The following is a 17476-nucleotide window of genomic DNA, read 5'->3' as shown; positions in this document are numbered from 1 at the left end:
AGAATGGAATTGTTTTCCTGATTTGTTTCTCAGCAGATTCATTACTGGATTAGTGAAGTATAGGAAAGCTATTGACTTTTGGATTCTGATCTTGTGTCCTGCTACTTTGCTGCTACTTTATCAGCCCTAGAAGAATCCTGGTCAATTTTCTGTATATGTATAGAATCATATCATTTGCAAATAAAGATAATTTGATGTTTTCCTTTCCTATTTGTATCCCTTTAATTTCCTTTTCTTAAATGATTGCTCTGGCCAAAATTTCTAGAACTATTTTTATAGGTTTGGTGAGACTGGACACCTTCATGCTGTTCTTGATTTTAGAGGAAATGCTTTCAGATTTTCCTCATTCTTTATGATGTTTGCTTTAGGTTTGTCATACATGTGCTTTATGATGATGATGTAAGTATCTTCTATCCAAACTTTTTCAGTGTTTTTTAATTAAACATTTCTTTTTTAGTTGTAGGTGGACACAATACCTTTATTTTATTTTTATGTGGTCGAACCCAGCGCCTCATGCATGCTAGGCAGGCATTCTACCTCTGAATCACAATCCCTAATGGAAACCAATGCTAAGTTGTGTCAAAATCTTTTTATGTATCTATTTAGATGATCATGTGGTTTTCAATTTTATTTCTATTTCTGTTATGAATTATATTTACTGATATATATATGAATTATATTTACTGATATATATATATATATGAATTATATTTACTGATATATATATACATATATGTATGTATGTATATATGTATATATGTATGTATGTATATATATATATATATCTCCAAACTTGTATCTCTTGGATGAAACCAACTAGAACATCGTCTACAGTCTTTTTAATGTATTTTTAAATGTGAACCTCTGATATTTTACTAAGGACTCCAGGGTCTACATTAATCAGTGATATTTTTCTGTAATTTTTTCTCTTAATGTGTCTTTATCTTTATTTGGCTTCAGAGTGATACTAACTTTATGAATGAATTTGGGAGTGTTCTTTCTTTTTGTGTTTCACAAAATAATTTGAATATATTAGCATTTATTTCTTCTTTTAAGATCTGGTAAAATCTAGCTGAGAATTCATCTTATCCAAGGCTTTTCTTTGTTGAAAGTCTTTTTAGTCTTGCTTTAATATTATTCCTTGATACTGGTCTTTTTAGGTTTTCTGTATTCTCTTGTTTCAATTTGGGTAGGCCATAGTATCTAGAAATTTGTCTATATCTTCAAGATTTTCTCATTTATTTGAAAATATATTTTCAAATAGTTTCTTTTTCTTTCTTTTTTTTTTTTTTTTTTTTGGTAACAGGGATTGAACTTAGGGACCTTTAACCACTGAGCCACATCCCCAGACTTTTTTGTATTTTGTTTAGAAACAGTGTCTCACAGAGTTGCTTAAGGCCTTGATAAATTGCTGAGGCTGGCTCTGGATGTGTAATCCTACTGCCACAGCTACTATAGCTGCTGGGATTAAAAGAATGAGCTACCTTGCTCAGCTCAAAATACTTGTTTATACCTCTGGATTTCAGTCATGTCTGTACCTTTTTTTTTTTTAATCTTTAGTGTTTTTTGGGGGGGATCTTCTCTTTATTTTGCTTAGTTTGACTAAGGTTTGTTCTTGTTTATCTTTTCAAAGAATTAACTTTTTGTTGCATTGGTCTTTTGAATTTTTTTTATTCTAAATTCCATTAATTTGATCTCTGATTTAATGATTTCCTGTTGTCTATGGGTTTTAGAATTGGTATTTTTAAATTTCTCACATGACCCATTCCTCATCTAAAGGGTATTATTCAGTCTCCACATGGCAAAATGATTTGTTTATTATTGTTTTATCAATTTAAAATTCATCCTATTATGATAGGTTGAATACAAGGAATTATCTCTAATTTTTTTGTATTTTATAAGACTTGATTTGTGCCCCTAAATATGTTCTATTTTTGTGAAGATTCCATGTACAGCTGAGAAAAAAATAAATTCAGTTTTTGAGGGATAAAATAGTATATAGAAGCCTGTTAGATTCATTTTGTTTATATCATTTTTAATGTCTATAGTGTCATTAGTTTTTGTCTGAATAATCTATGTGTTAGAGAGAGAGGTATATGAAAAAATCATCTAGTATTATTGTATTAGAGTATATCTGAGTCTTTAAGTAGTATTTTATTTATGTAACTATGTTTGGGGCATAAGTTTTTAAAATTGTTATATGCCATCATTGGATAGTTCCCTTTACCAATGTAAAGTGACCTTGACTCTTCTGATTAATTTTGGCTTGATGTCTGCTTTTTTGGACAAGAGAGTAGTTACTCTAGCTTACTTTGATTCTCTTTTCATGGCATATCTTTTTTTACCCTTTCAATTTCAACCTGTGGCTGTCTTATGAACAATATATGATTGAGGCCAGTTTTAACCGCCTGTCTTCTAATGGGAGAGTTGAGATCATTGATATTTAGTGTTTTTATAAAAATGATCATTTCCTGCAATTTTATTTCTTTAAAAAGTATGAAACACTTTATGAATTTATATGCCATCCTTTCACAAGGGCTATATTAAACTTCTCTGTGTTTTTGAAAATTTAATATATGTGCTGCCAAAGTGAACATTCACCCATCTTTCTTTAATAATATAGTCTTCCCAATAAACATTTTCAATGGTTTTTGACCTATAGCTAACAACCTTATAATTTAACAGAGTTTTTCTTAAAACAGCAAATTGACTGTTGATAATTTAATCCACTGTACCTTATACTAGTACAAAACTATAAACCTATCATTAATTTGTCTATGAATTTCCTATTGTTGCACAAAACTCACAAAGATATGAAACAAGACATTTTGTAAAAAATTCAAGCAAAAAAGCAAAAGAGAAAATAAGAGATGTGGACAAAGCATGTTATTATGGTTTGGATGTGAGATGTCCCCCAAAAGCTCCTGTGTGAGACAATGCAAGGTTTGGAGGAGAAATAATTGAGCTATAGACTTAATCTAATCACTGAATTAATCAGTGATATGCTTAATTGAGTGGTAATTGGAGGCAGGTGGGGTGTGGCAGGAAAAAGTGGCTAATTGGAGGCATGGTTCTGGGGTATATATTTTTATGTGGCATGTGGAGACACTCACTCTGCTTACTGATTACCATGAGAGTTGGTTCCCTCTGCCAAACTCTTACACCATAATATTCTACCTCACTTTGAGCTCTCAGAAATGGAACTGGCCTTCTGTGGACTAAGACCTCTGAAACCATAAGCTCTTAAATAACATTTTATTCCTCTACAATTGTTCTGGTTGGGTCATTTGAGTCACAGTGGTGAAAAGCTGACTAAAACACATGTAAATGTTAAATTATAGGATAAATGTTAACTTTATACGATCATACATAATTAATATGGATACATAGATACATAGAGGGTAATGGTAGATACTGAAGGTAAATAAAGCAAAATTATAAAATATTATTCAAAACTTACCTGAAGATGGTTGTTCTAAAAGTAAAAAATTGGAAATAATTGAAAATCAATGTAAACCTTTCCTGAGTAAAATTGTAAGAAAATACAATCATTTATAAGTACTGCTGTATTGAGAACCAGAAATTGGGTGGCTCTAGACATTGGATTTTAACCTATTCTTTGTAGTTTTTTGAGATTTTCCTAACTGGAGTTTATTGAATCTCTAACATATGTAAATCCATGTCCTTCCTCAAATTGGGGAATTTTAACAAGTTATTTCTCCAAATAGTCTCTTTGCTCTTTTCTTTCATCCTTCTGGGCTTCCCAAAATGTATACACTGCAAGTCCTATAGGCTCAGTAACTTTTTCTCTGTTCTTTTTTATTTCTGTATCCTCTAAGTACATAATATCAATTTTCCTACCTACATTCAAGATTTTCCCTTTCTCATAGGCACTCAAAGCTGCTTTTGAATTCCTTTGCAAGATTTTTGTTAGCTCTATACTTTGCAAGTTGAAATTTCTATTTGATTTGCTGTTGTAATTTGTCACTATGTTGATATTTTTCATTTATTTATTTTTTTGGTTTTTAATAGTTTTTAATAGTTCATACTTCCCATTCTACCCTACCTTTTATTGGTGAGCAGGGAAGTTGAGAGCCATTTCAACCAACTTTGATTTCAGGCCACTCCAGTCTTTGATGCCAGTACACCAAAGGAGGAAATGTTAAATACATTATTTATTTATTTTCATTTATTTATTTTTCATTTTACCACTTCCTTTATTTGTCCACAGTTACATTCAGCTCTTTGAATACATTGGATATGAAGTACCTATCGAATATGTCCATTCTCTGCATGTTCTGAGGATCTTTTCTTGACAATTTTTCTTGTGTCTTCCCCATTTCCAAACCCCATTGACTAGGCCATACTTTTTTAATTTTTTGGTAAGCTGTTAATGTTATTTTTTAAAAACTGGACATTTTTAATATTTTAATTTGGTTATTCTGGAAATTAAATCCTTTTTTTCTTGCTGAGTTTTCCTGCTATTGTTTGTTGAGGACTGCAGTCATACTGATTTAGAGACTTTACTATTTTTTATAAGACTCCTTCCATTATCAGGTGCAATCACAATGGTCTCTATTTTTTTAATTTTTTTTTATCTCTGTACTCAGACAGTGACACGTTAGAATTTTTTTTAAACATCTGTAGTGTTCTAGCCCCCTAAAAAATAAAGAAAAAATAAGTAGAAATCTTCTGGTCTTATGACCTGACTCAAAGAAAGGGGACTCCTTCAATGCTAAGTCAGGCTGTTTACCACTCTGCCTTAATCTTCAACTACTGCTTTCATGAAGCTCACACAACTGCCACAAGTAAAAGCCTATGTTATTCTAAAGGCTTTTCCAACAAATTCCTGACCCTGGGAAGGTATATTTCAGGCTGGCTTCCATGATATATGAGATGGCCCTTATGAGGTGCTTTTGCCCAAGAAAGTTTTGTCAACTTAAGTCAACTTTAGTCAAAGAAGAGCTAATAGGGTCAATTTAATATAATGCAAGAGAAGAAGGATTTTACTGAATTTCCCCCAAATATAGCATTTTTATTTGATCTTTTTTTCTGTAACTGTAGATCAAGAATTATTTTTAAAATTGTTGACTTGCAGCTCAACAATGTTTTCCAATAAGACATTGAACTTATGTTTTATGGTCATTAACTTTTCAAAGTTGCTACTTCTTTTGATGACTTGTTTCAACTTCTTCAAGCACAATAAAGCCAAGTAGTTGTAATTATTACTCATTTTATTACTATTTATTTAAAAAAAACTCCATTCTGTATATTAACTAAGTAACCAAAAACATGAGAGAGAATTATCAAAACTGAGGTTTTTAAGTAATTGGATATAGATTAATCCTTTCCCTCCCTAACACATTCTGATATGAGCTTTACTTGAGGGGCAGCTGTGTTGCTACTTCTTATTGAATGTGTCTAGTGATATTCTTTATGCAGAATAAGAGCACCAAAAATGTATAAGAAATTTTATATGAGTTGACATTCACTTTTGCTTTTACATGTAGAAGTTTCAGAATTCAGAGCATAGCCATGCCAAAAGAAATATTAGTTGGAGAATTTATTCTTCTGTACTTACAAGTGGCTCAGAGTTATAAGTTGTAATATTCTCTTTTAATAACAATACCAGCTATACACACTACATCCAAGGCAGTTGGTCATCCTGCCAAAAAATAGATTTCTTGGTGGGGGTGGTGTCCCGAGATTCAGGTGCCCATCAGATAATTGCATCTCTTTGGCCTCAGGGATGTGTTAAATATCTCTCCAAAGTAGGTACCTCCCAACAAATTCCCAAAGTTGCGATCAGAGCTTGACCCCAGCCATAGGAAGTTCCCATTTAGAACTCTACTTTGGGAATGCATTGATCTACTCTTTCTAGAAAAAGTTTTCAATTGTTCATACTTCCCATTCTTTAATGGTGAGCAGAGAAGCTGAGAGCCATTTCAACCAACTTTGATTCCAATCCACTCCAGTCTTTGATCCCAGGACACCAAAGGAGGAAATGTTAAGTAATTTGCTGGTCTTGTCATCTCTAAAGGGCACACAATCCAATAAAAATGGAAATAAGAGCAGTAAGGCATATATAACAAATATCTCTCCTTGTCCATACTTTTGGCCACCTCAGTGTACATAATTCTTTCATTTTTCATTAAGAATTTTTGTTCATTCCTATTGCGTTTGCAGATTAGTTCATGCATACGCAAATACATACATGTTTGTTCCTTTTTTAGTTTCATCTTTCTTTTTTGTTTTTAGTATCCTTTTGTTTTTTTGTTCCCTGATAGCTGATGAGTTTTCTCTTTTGCTTTGCATTTAACTGTTGTATGGTTTGGTTTGTCATACTTTCTTTCCTTTTCTCTTCAATAGTTAAAATGTCTTGTTCTTTCTTTCTGTTTCTGTCTCCTCACTTTCTCTCTCTGTGTGTATTATATATAAATGTATTTTTATTATTATTTTTTCTTTACTCTATGGCCTTCAGTATCTTCCCTCTCCTGCTGTTTCTCATTTTACATTAACAATATTCTAAATTTTCTTTGCCTTCTTTCCCTATTTTCTTTTCTCCTAACTGTGTTTTCACTGTTTAAACTATTTAGTTTATATAATTATTTACCCACCTTTCTTTTTTTTGTTATTAGTATTGTGGATGTTGTTGACAACTGATGTTTATATTAATGCACTATCTTGTTCACAACTCTTTGTTGTTCGACCTGGTGTTAATTTCTGACCCTGCCATTCCTGTTTTTGTAGTTATTAGTGTAATAAAGGTCATGACATACGAGTAGTATTTGCTGTAATGCTGTATATTGTTCACTGCTATTGTTATTATAGTTTATTTCCCCTTTTTATAAGGGACTGAGAATTCAGTTCGATGATAAGCTCACATTATGGACACTCTGTTACTGAGGTACACTTCAACCCAGTAAAGAGACATTGAACCTTGATGCACAACATAACCAAATTCAAACTTCAGCAATACTTCAACACAAAAAAATTTAGGAAACAAAAATCCCAAAGCGATGACAAGACCTATATAAGAATGGCTACAGGGGGACATAGGTCCAACTCATAGAATTTTGCTCCTATACCAACAACAGGAAATCACAATACCTTATTTCATATATTTTTATGTGGTGCTGAGAATTGAACTCAGTGCCTCACATGTGCTGGGTGAGCGCTCTATCACTGAGCCCCAGCCCCAGCCCTCATGGATGAATTTAAAAGAATCAGTTGATAGCTTATTAGAAGAGATAAAAGCAATAAGGGAATACACAAACCAATAAGGGACAAATATCCATATATAGGAAACTTAATGATCACCAGACAGACTTAGCTTGACCAAGTCTATTTCAAGATACACTTAAATGAAGTAATGAAATGTGAAAGATAAAGAGAAAAGAAGATTCTTAAGGTGGCAGGAGAAAAGAAACAACACATAAGTGTGTCTCAATTAACATGACAACAGACTTTTTAGCAGAAATATTAGGGGTTGGAAAGAGTGGCATGAGATTTTTAAAACAGTTAAGGGAAAATAAATTATCATTATAATTATCATAAATTATTATTTTGATTTGTACCAATCAAAGCTATTCCTTGAAATGAAAAAGAGGAAAAGGTGTGCTTAGCTAAATGCTGGGAGGATTAGTCACCACCAGAACTCAATGCCAAGAAATGCTAGAGGGAGTTATTTAAAATGAAAGAAAGTGATTGAAGAGTAAGAAGGAAAAATGGAAAGATTTAAAACTCAATAGTGAGAGTAATCATACAGACAAATTCACAATGCCTTAATGTTGTACAGTAGTGTGTATGAAGATGATGAACAAAAGAAGCCAAATAAGTACATTATATGTTTACATGAAAGATGTGAGGTGAGATATTAAAAATTCAAAATATGAGGAGGAGTGGAATACAAATGTACTGTTTTTATTGATATAGCTTCTTTTTTTCTTAGCTTTATAATCATGCTACGTTGTAATCATTTTTAAATAAGTTGTTATACTCAAAGATGTCTTTGTACCCTCAGAGGAAAAACAAAAAAAAAAAAAATCTGTAAACAAAAAATAATAAGCAAGAAATCAAAACACTGTCACAAATGAAGTAAATCACTTAATCAGAAAAGGAGACTGTAAGAAAAGTGGAAAGGATAGGAAGGAACTACACTAAAACCAGAAAAGAAGTTACAAAATGGCTCTAGTAAGTATTTGCATATTGAGACCTCTACAGGGTCAAGGCACACAGCAGGCCTGGTACACCCCTTCCCAGGTGGGGCAGACACTTGCCAGAGCCTGGTCTATAGTGCAGGACCACCCCTTCTGACCAATGAACTACCGTGGGAGCTGAGATCCTGGCCAGAGTGCCCATACCAGCCCACCCAGGATCCAAGATCTCAGTAGACCCAGTTCACCCCTCCCCTGCTGGGGAAGACACTCACCAGAGCCTAGCCAAGGTGCAGGACCACTCTTTCCCACCAGCAGACTACTGCAGTAGGTCAATCCCAGCAGCCCAAATCCACCCACTCCAACTTAAGCAGGACCCAGACCCAGGATGCAGTAGCATTCACTGAGGGACACTGGCATGGTCTGGAAGCCCAACATCAAGGTGAGGTACAGACAATCTGCATGAGTACTATAAGAATATAGGGAATAAACTGTAATGTCAGACCCACAAAGCAAAAAAAGGAAGACACATAGACAACATGAAAAAACAAGGGAGGAAAGTGCCCCCAAACAAACCAGGACACTATAATAACAGAACTTATGAACAGCAAAGTTGATGAATTGTCAGAGAAGGAGCTCAGAAGGTTCATAAATAAAATGATCTGTGAATTAAAGAATGACCTAAATTTGCAAATACAAACAAAGATTGATCACTTCAACAATGAGATAAGAGAGCAAATATTGGCAGCAAAAGATTACTTCAAGAGAGACAGAGAGATTCTGGAAAAAAAAAATGGAAATCCTTGAAATGAAAAATAAATAAAACAAAAAACTCAATAGAAAGCATAACAAGCAGACTAGTTAACTTATAAGGAAAAATGTCAGAAAGTGAAGACAAACCATATAATCTGTAAAATATAGTTGATCACAAAGTGAAGATAGTTAGACACCATGAACAGAAAATCCAAGAATTATGGGACAGCATCAAAAGACCAAATATAAGAGTTATTGGGATAGAGAAAGGCATAGAGTTTCAAATCAAAGCAATGCACAATCTCATAATATCAGAAAATTTCCCAAGCATGAAAAATGAATTGGAAAACCAAATACAAGAGGCTTAGAGGACACCAAATGTACAAAATTACAACAGATCTACAGACAAACATAGTGAAAATGTCTAGCATTCAGAATAAGGATAGAATCTTAAATGCTGCAAGAGAGAGTAATCAGATCACATATAGGGGGAAACTACATTGAATCTCTGCAGATTTTTCAACCCAGACCCTCAAAGCCAGGAGATCATAGAACAACATATGCCAAGCTCTGAAAGAAAATGGATGCCAACCAAGGATCTTATATTCAGTAAAACTAAGCTTTAAATTTGATGATGAAATAAAAACCTTCCATGATAAAAATAATGTTAAAATAATTTACAACTAGAAAGCCTGCACTACAGAACATCCTCAGCAAAATATTCAAGAAGAGGAAATGAAACACAATGATGAAAATCAGGAGAGGGAGGTATTACACGAAAGGAAAATCTTATCATAGGAGAAACCAAGTCATGTTAAATACCAAAAATAAACAAAAATGGTTGGGACTACATATTATTTCTCAAAAATAACCATGAATATTAATGGCCTAAACTCACCAATCAAAAGACACAGACTAGAAAACTGGATTTTTTAAAAAAAAGACTCAACAATATGCTGCATCCAAGAGACTCATCTCATAGAAAAAGACATTTATAGACTGAAGGTGAAGTGTTGGGAAAAATCATACCAATCACATGGACTGTGGAAGAAAGCAGGAATTTCCTTCTTCATATCAAATAAAGTAGACTTCAAACTAAAGTCAATCAAAAAAGATAAAAAAGGACACTACAAACTGCTCAAGGGAACCATATACCAACAAGACTTAGCAATTATAAATATATATGCCCCAAACAATGAGCAGCTATGTTCATTAAACAAACTGTTCTCAAGTTCAAGAGTCAAATAGACCACAGCACAATAAATTTGGGTGACTTTAACACACCTCTTTCATTACTAAATAAATCTTCCAAACAAATGGTGACCAAAGAAAAGATAGAACTCAATAATATAATCAATAATTTAGACTTAACTGACTCATAGAGAATATTTCATTCTTCAATGAGAGAATATACTCTCTTCTCGGCAACACAGAGATCCTTCTCTAAAATAGACCATATCCTATGTCACAAAGCAACTCTTAGCAAATACAAAAAAGTAGAGATACTGTCCTGCATTCTATCAGATCATAATGGAATGATATTAGAAATCAATCATAAAATAAGAAATAAAATCCACTCCAACACCTGGAGACTAAATAATATGCTACTGAATTAACAAAGGGTTACAGAAGACATCAAGAAGGATGTTAAAATATTTTAGAGGTGAATGAGAACACAGATACAACATATCAAAATCTCTGGGACATGATGAAAGCAGTAGTAAGAGGAAAGTTCCCTATATGAAGTTCATTCCTTAAAAGAAGAAAAAGTAAACAAATAAATGACTTAACACTACATCTCAAAGCCCTATGAAAAGAAGAACAAATCAACAGTAAAAGAAGCAGAAGACAAGAAATAATTAAAAGCAGAGTGGAAATCAATGAAATTGAAACAAAAGAAACAATTGAAAAAATTGACAAAACAAAAGTTGCTTCTCTGAAATGATAAATAAAATTGAAAGACCATTAGCCATCCTAATGAAGAGAAGGAGAGAGAAAACTCAGATCACTAGCATATATGATGAAAAACAAAATATCACAACAGACACTACAGAAATACAGAAGATAATTAAAAATTATTTTGAAAACATGTACTTCAATAAAATAGAAGATATCAAAGGCATTGACAAATTTCTACAGTCATATAATTTGCCCAATTTGAATCAGGTTAATATACACAATTTAAACAAATTGATTTAAAGTAATGAAATAGCAGACACCATCAAAAGTCTACCAACCAAGAAAAGCCCAGGACCGTACAGTTACACAGCTGAGTTCTACAAGACCTTTTAAAAAAGAATGAATAGCAATACTCTCCAATTTATTTCAGGAAATAGAAAAAGAAGCAGCACTTCTAAACTCATTCTATGAGGCCAATATCACTCTGATGCCAAAACCAGTCATAGACATATCAAAAAAGAAAAAAAAAAGAAAGAAAGAAAACTTAAGACCAACATCTCTAATGAACATAGATACAAAAATTCTCAGTAACATTCTGGCAAATCAAATACAAAAACATATCAAAAAGATCATGCCTCATGGTCAGGTGGGATTCATCCCAGGGATTCAAGATTGGTTCAACATACAGAAATCAATAAATGTAATTCATCACATCAATTGACTCAAAGATAAAAGTCATATATGTGATCATCTCAATAGATGCAGAAAAAGCATTTGGCAAAATACAGTACCCCTTTTTGTTCAAAACACTATAAAAAGTAGGGATCACAGGAACATATCTCAACATCATAAAGGCTATCTATGCTAAACCCCAGGCCAAACATCATTTTAAATGGAGAAAAATTGAAGGCATTCCCTCTAAACACTGGAACAAGACAGGGGTTCTCTCTTTCACCACTTCTATTTAACATAGTTCTTAAAACACACTGGTCAGAGCAAATAGACAGATGAAAGAAATTAAAGGGATACATATAGGAAAAGAAGAACTCAAATTGGCATTATTTGCTGATGATATGATTCTATACCTGGAAGAACCTAAAAGTTACACCAGAAAACTCCTAGAACTAGTAAATGAATTCATCAAAGTAGCAGGATATAAAATCAACACCCATAAATCAAAGGCATTTCTGTATATCAGTGATAAATCCTCAGAAAGGGAAAGTAGGGAAAAAAGATTTTCAATAGCCTATAAAAAGAAAATACTTGGGAATGAACTTAAAAAAAGAGGTGAAAAAGATCTATACAATACAAATTACAGGACCTTAAATAAAGAAATTAAAGAAGACCTTTAAAGATGGAAAGATCTACCTTGTTTTGGATAGGCAGAATTAATATTATCAAAATGACCATACTTCCAAACGCACTATACAGATTTAATGCAATTCCGATCAAAATTCCAATGGCATTCCTCATAGAAATAGAAAAAGCAATTATAAACTTCATCTGGAAAAATAAGTGACTCAGAAGAGCTAAAGCAATTCTTATCAGGAAGAGTGAAGCAGATGGCATCACTATACTAGACTTTAATCTATACTACTGAGCAATAATAACAAAAACAGCATGGTAATGGCACCAAAACAGACTGGTAGACAAACAGTATAGAATAGAGGATACAGAGACCAACCCACAAAACTACAGTTATCTTATATTAGACAAAGGTGCGAAGAACATTAATTAGAGAAAAGATAGCCTCTTCAACAAATGATGCTGGGAAAACTGGAAATCCGTATGCAACAAAATGAAATTAAACCCCTCTCACCATTCACAAAACTCAACTCAAAATAGATCAAGGACTTAGGAATACAACCAGAGACCCTGTGTCTAGTAGAAGAAAAAGTAGGCCCTAATCTCCATCATGTGGGATTAGGCCCCAACTTCCTTAATAGGACTCCTTACAGCACAAGAATTAAAACCAAGAATCAATAAATGGATGGACTCAAACTAAAAAATTTCTTCTCAGCAAAAGAAACAATTTGTGAGGTGAATAGAGTGCCTACATATTGGAAGCAAATCTTTCCCCCTCACATATCAGAGTACTAATCTGTAGGGTAAATAAAGAACCCAAAAAACTAAACAGCAAAAATCCAAGTAACCCAATCAATAAATGGGACAAGGACCTGAAGAGACAATTCTCAGAAGAGGATATTCAATCAATCAACAAATATATGAAAAAATGTTCATCATTTCTAGCAATTAGAGAAATGCAAATCAAAACCACTCTAAGGTATCATCTCTCACCAGTCAGAATGGCAACTATTATGCATATAAAAAAAGAAAGTGTTGTCGAGGATTTTGAGAAAAAGGTACCCTCACACACTACTGGTGGGACTGAAAATTGGTGCAGTAAATATGGAAAGCAATATGGAGATTAATTGGAAAATTGGGAATAAAATTGCCATTTGACCCAGCTATCCCTCTCCTCAGACTATACCCAAAGGACTTAGAAACAGCATACCACAGGACACAGCCATATCAATATTCCTAGCAGCACAATTTACAATAGCTAAACTGTGGAACCAACCTAGACATCCTTCAATAGATGAATGGATAAGAAAAAGTGGCATATATTCACAATGGAATAATACTCAGCAATAAAAGAGAATAAAATCATGTTACTTGCAGGTAAATGGATAGAGAAGATAATGCTAAGTGAAATAAGCCAATCCCCCCCACAAAAAAACCCCCACAAATGCTGGATGTATTCTTTGATACAAGAGGCTGATTCATAATGGGATAAGGAGTGGGAGCATAGGAGGTATAGGCAAATAGGTAAAATCTAGATAGGACAGAGGGGTTGGAGGGGAAAGGAGGAGGCATGGGGTTATTAATGATGGTGGAATGTGATGATCATTATTATCCAAAGTACAGGTATGAAGACACGAATTGCTTTGAATATACTCTGTATAAAAAATTGTGCTCTATATGTGTATTAGGAATTGTAATGCATTCTGCTGTCATATATAAATTCAAAAAAAATAATGAGGAGAAAAGTCTTTCCCTATTGATAATTTATTTAAATGTAAGCAAGTTAAATTCTCTAATAAAAGATGTGAAGTATTTAAATGAAAAAGAAAAGAACCAACTATACATTTCTGACAAGAACTACAATTGACCTCTAAGACTCACAGAGACTAGAAGTAAGGGTATGTAATAAGATGTTCCATGAAAATATAATCTAAAATAAAGCTGGAGTATCCACAGTTACATCATGAAACCATACCTTAAATAAAAATCTATATGGCCAGAGGTGTAGGTAGTGCTAAAGTGCTTTCCTAGAAAGTGTGAGGCCCTGAAGTTAATCCCCAGCATCACCAAGACTAAAAAAGGGGAATAAAAAATAAATTTAAAAAAATGATACAAGGAAGTAATTAAATAGTTATAAAGGGTCAATTCTGCAAAAGGAAATAATAGTTATATATGCTTCCAATATTTGAGCACACAAATAAACAAAGTAAATATTAATAGATGAAAGGGAGAAATCAACTCCAAACCAATAATAGTATCGGACATGTACACTGCACTTTCAATAATGCACAGAATTGTTCAGGCAGAAAATCAACAAAGAAACAACAGAATTAATTGTCTGTTGACATCTACAGACCTTCCATCCAACAAATGAAGAATGCATGTTCTTCTAAAACCATGGAATAATTTTCAAAATAGATCATATTATAGGATACAAGACAAATCTCAATAAATATTTTAAAAATTGAGATCATATTCATTTATCTTTTCCAAACATAGCATGACATAATAAAACAAGAAATAAATAAAAAAAACTTTATATAAATCCAGGGAAATTAAACAAACTCACTTTTGAATAACCAATAGTAAATAAAGTTTAAAAGCTTCTTGAAACAATAGAAATTGGAAACACAGCATACCAAAATCAATGCTATACAACAGAAGCAGTACTAGGAAGAATGTTCACAGCAGTCACACCTGCACCAAAAAAGTAAAGACCTAAAATAAAGAACCTATCTTTGCATCTCAAAGCAGTAGAAAAAGAACAAACAAAATTCAAAATTAGTAAAAGGAAAGAAATAATGATCTAAGACAAAATGAGTGGAACACAAAATTTAAAAAACACAAAAGAAAAGTTAAATGAAGAGCTGTTCCTTCAAAAAAAAAAAAAGAAAGAAAAGTGACAATTACCTAGTAAGACTATTGAGAAGACAGAGAATATTCAAACAAACTAAATCAGAGATGAAAATTAAATTATTATAATTGGCACTGAAGAAATACAGAGAAACCTTAGATATTATTATGAACAACTATACCACAATTGATAAGCTAGAAGAAAGGAAAACAAATACCTGTAAATGTACACCTTGCCAAGATTTAATCATGAAGAAATAGAAAAACTGAACAGCCAATGGTGATAAACAAGGTTGAATCAGTAAACAAAATCTCCCTTCAAAGAAAAACCCAGGACTACATGGCTTCACTATGAAGTTCTACCAAATATGTAAAATATGTTATTTTCATTTTTAAGTGGTTCCATAAAATTGAAGAGGGGGAAATTTTCCAAATTTCTTCCCTCAGGCTAGCATTAATTTCCCTGATACCAGAACTAGACAAGAACTTAACAAAAAACAAAGCTACAGGCCAATATCCTCAATGAATGTAGATGCAAAAATTCTCAAAAACAACTAGCAAACTGAACTGAATCAAATGACATATTAAAAAGAGAATGCACCATGATTAACTGGGAATCATGCCAAGGATGCAAGGATGGTTCAAAATATGCAAATCAATAAACAAGTTATACAGCATTATCAAAATGAAAGACAGAAATATATAATCATCTAAATAGATGTAGAAGAGGCATTTGATACAAACTCACAATCCCTTCATGATAAAACAGAATAAGTATCTCAATAAAGTGTATAAATGGTAAGTCAACAGTTGCAACCAAACTGAATGGAGAAAAGCTGGAAGCTTTCTCTCTAACATCTGGAATACTAATGCTATTTCCACCACTTTCATTCTAGCAAGAACAATCAGGCAAAAGAAAGAAATAAAAGGCATCTTAATTGATAAGGAGGAAATCATATTGTCATTGTTTGTAAGACAATATGGTCTTAGGTAGAGAAAATCCCCCAAACTCCAATGAAAAGCTATTGGAACTAAAATTAATTCAGCAAAGTACATGATACAAAAATCAACTTACAAAATTCCTTAGTGTTTCTGTACACTAATAGTAAATTGTCTGAATTAGAAATTGAGAGAGATTCTTCAGCTATAAAAATAATATCAAGTGCCAAAATGGATATAACTAGAGAACAATATGAAAAGTAAAATAAATCACATGTAGACAAATATTATCTATTCTTTCTCATTAATGGATGTTTAAAAAATTGATCACATTGTACAATAGCAATAATATTCTCTAGAAAAGGGTCAACTGTAATTCATAATAACTTATTTTGTATTTTATAAATAACTAAAAGACAGAAGCTGGAAGTCTCCAAACACAAAGCAATAAGAAGATGCATTGTTTTCATATAGAACAAATAATGTCCACCTTATTTGTTTTCTTGCTTTCAAATGTAAATTCAGATTAACAAAATGATGGATATTATAATAACTTTGTGTACATAATAATCTTTATCAATTAAAATTTTCACATGTAGTAGATATACTACCAAACATTTTATCATGGAGGATTCAATAAAATATTTTATTAACAGACAGAATTATATCCTTAGACATTCTAATGGAGAGAATGGGGAGTTGAATGTGACTTGTGTTTTTTTTTCATTTTCATTAAGATGAGCACCTGCCCCCTAGCTTATTCTTGTTTGCTATCTTACTGTCTCAAAGGAAAATGTCTCTGCTGCTGTTTATTTTAGTTGCTTTGCCAAGGCTAATTACACAGAGGGCTCTGTCTGAACCTGGGCACTAAGGATACATGACTATTAATTCAGGTAATCCCAGGGTGCTTTCCAGAGATAGAGCAGAAAACATAAATATCATTATTTGGGGAGTGAAAATATTAACTGTCTGCTCAGAAAGATCAGAGCATCACTCTTTGCAACCCAAAGAAAATTCTTTTTTTTCTTCTTTCTCTCAGATTTTCTTATCAGAATGTTAGAGAGCAAAGAAAATGTTTCCAATATTCAAAGTAAAAGTTTCTAAAATATAACATAACTACGTGAAACTTGGAAACTAGGAAAATTCACGACTCTTCAAAATATGTGTGCAGAGCAAATTTAGATGATGATGCTAGCCCTGGACAAGTCACATCTTCCTTAACACATCACAGTTAAACCCACTAAGGAGCTGCCAGCCAAAATGATGAAAAATTATCAGGAGTAAGTAATGTAAGGTAGACGTGAGAACTGCTTTCTCTTTTGAGAGATCAGGGGAAGAAATATTTGTTCCTGTATTTTCCTGTAATTTTTTAAGATTTGCTTCAACTTTTTAATATGGAAAATTGTAAGAAACCTGTTTTTAAATTATTCACCAGATTTTTGACAATACTAACTAATTGGTCCTGGCATATTTAATTATCCTTCTAGTAATTTATAGTTATCCATGCTGTGTAATTTAAAAGACACAGTGAAATATGCCTTCCAAATCCTTGGAAAATATACCACAAAGAA

At 32.6% G+C, this 17476-nt stretch overlaps 1 long non-coding RNA gene and 1 other non-coding gene across 2 annotated transcripts in view; both read right to left on the bottom strand.

Moving 5' to 3' along the window:
- Positions 1-2490: 2490 nt before the first annotated feature.
- Positions 2491-2595, bottom strand: LOC120888732 (U6 spliceosomal RNA). Its single transcript, XR_005732425.1, has one exon. It is a non-coding gene; the product is annotated as a U6 spliceosomal RNA (small nuclear RNA).
- Positions 2596-5592: 2997 nt separating this feature from the next.
- Positions 5593-17476, bottom strand: part of LOC144378354 (uncharacterized) — a 60887-nt gene continuing 49003 nt past the window's right edge. The window contains exon 3 of the long non-coding RNA XR_013440032.1: positions 5593-6034. This is a non-coding gene — a long non-coding RNA (uncharacterized LOC144378354). The remainder of the gene's footprint in view (positions 6035-17476) is intronic.

This window comes from Ictidomys tridecemlineatus, chromosome 6 (genome assembly GCF_052094955.1).
Source record: "Ictidomys tridecemlineatus isolate mIctTri1 chromosome 6, mIctTri1.hap1, whole genome shotgun sequence".
Classification (NCBI taxonomy): Eukaryota; Metazoa; Chordata; class Mammalia; order Rodentia; family Sciuridae; genus Ictidomys; species Ictidomys tridecemlineatus.
This window is presented reverse-complemented; position numbering and strand designations above follow the sequence as displayed.